Raw genomic sequence first — 1,339 nt, forward strand, 5'->3', positions numbered from 1 at the left:
CAGTTCTCAGTTTTTCCAGTGCCAATTATTCTTGTCTTTACAGACTGGGGTGCACTACTCATTATCGAGCATATTCCCTAGAAATAACAGGTTAAAATAAACAGCCAAGCCAAGCCCAAAGGCAAAGAGCTAGCCCTGGACACCAGGCAAGATAATCAGGGAATAACTAACACAGATAATCAGCAAATCATTCAAATGAATTGATTTGGCTCTGGCTGGCGTCCCTGTTTCTGCCTGAAAGCTTCGGTGAAATCCAAATAAGTGGCAGTTATCTTACTGTCTCTTCCTGTTATCTGACTCTAATGACAGCAGGGGAGAGAAGGGGAAATCATGTCTTTGAACAGGATCATGGCCTTTCATTTAAAGTAAATACTACATCAAAATGGAAACTGCCTGAAAAATGAGTCTGCCTTGGCTTACTCCTGAGCAGATTAAGTAATGTATTAAAACCAGACAACATCAGATTGTTGCAATGGCTTCAGCACCTTCACTACAAATAGGCGCACAGAGAATCAGAAAGTGCTATTTATAATGACCTGAAGGTGGCTAACAGTACAGTGTGAGGTAGCTGTGAAGAGTCAAAATTCAGCCAAGGCATCTGTATTTTATGTTTCAATAAATGTCTTTAACATTAAAAAAACACAATAGGAAAATTCAAAGTGAATGATGCTTATCCCAGATTCATTTTTGCACTTGTAGCATCCAAGTTAAAATCATTACCTCCTTAGGTTCCCATGTAGTCGATGGAGGGAAACAAGCAGGGCCTGTAGCAATGAATCATGCTCTGAGGTTCCCATCTCTCTCCCCTGGCCTTGGAGAGAGCACGGCATGACAGGGTTCTCACTTAAGTACCTCCATTTAGGTGCCAGAACAAACATAGGTAGGGTGACTGCAGGCCATGCTTTGCTTTGGGAGGAAAACCTGGGGCCAAGAGATGCCTTGAGCACAAGATGACAATCTCCACCTAAGCTTCACCTGGACTTCTGAGCTCCATCAAAATCAACCACAGCTGCAGCAGAGGTGGTGAGGGCTGAAAACCCATCTTCTGCCGCACCAAGCTCCAGCTGGGTTTGAGACTGGGCTCCTCAGCACACAAAATGCAAGTGGAAATAATTGCAGCTCCATGAATAGGACAAGATCTAAACTGGTGGGGACATAGAAAGAGAGATATGGGCTGTGCTTTGACAGTGGTTTCTGTTGGCAGGGCAGGTAGGCAGCAGTGGTGCTCAGCCCTCAAAGCATGGCAGCACAAATTGCCAGCACCCGTGTGTTAGCACTCCTCTTGCTTTCACTCAGAGTGGGCACTCACTTCTGATTAGATTTTTGTAGCTGCCCACAC

Source organism: Cariama cristata, unplaced genomic scaffold, assembly GCF_000690535.1.
Source record: "Cariama cristata isolate BGI_N322 unplaced genomic scaffold, ASM69053v1 scaffold12974, whole genome shotgun sequence".
Taxonomy (NCBI): Eukaryota; Metazoa; Chordata; class Aves; order Cariamiformes; family Cariamidae; genus Cariama; species Cariama cristata.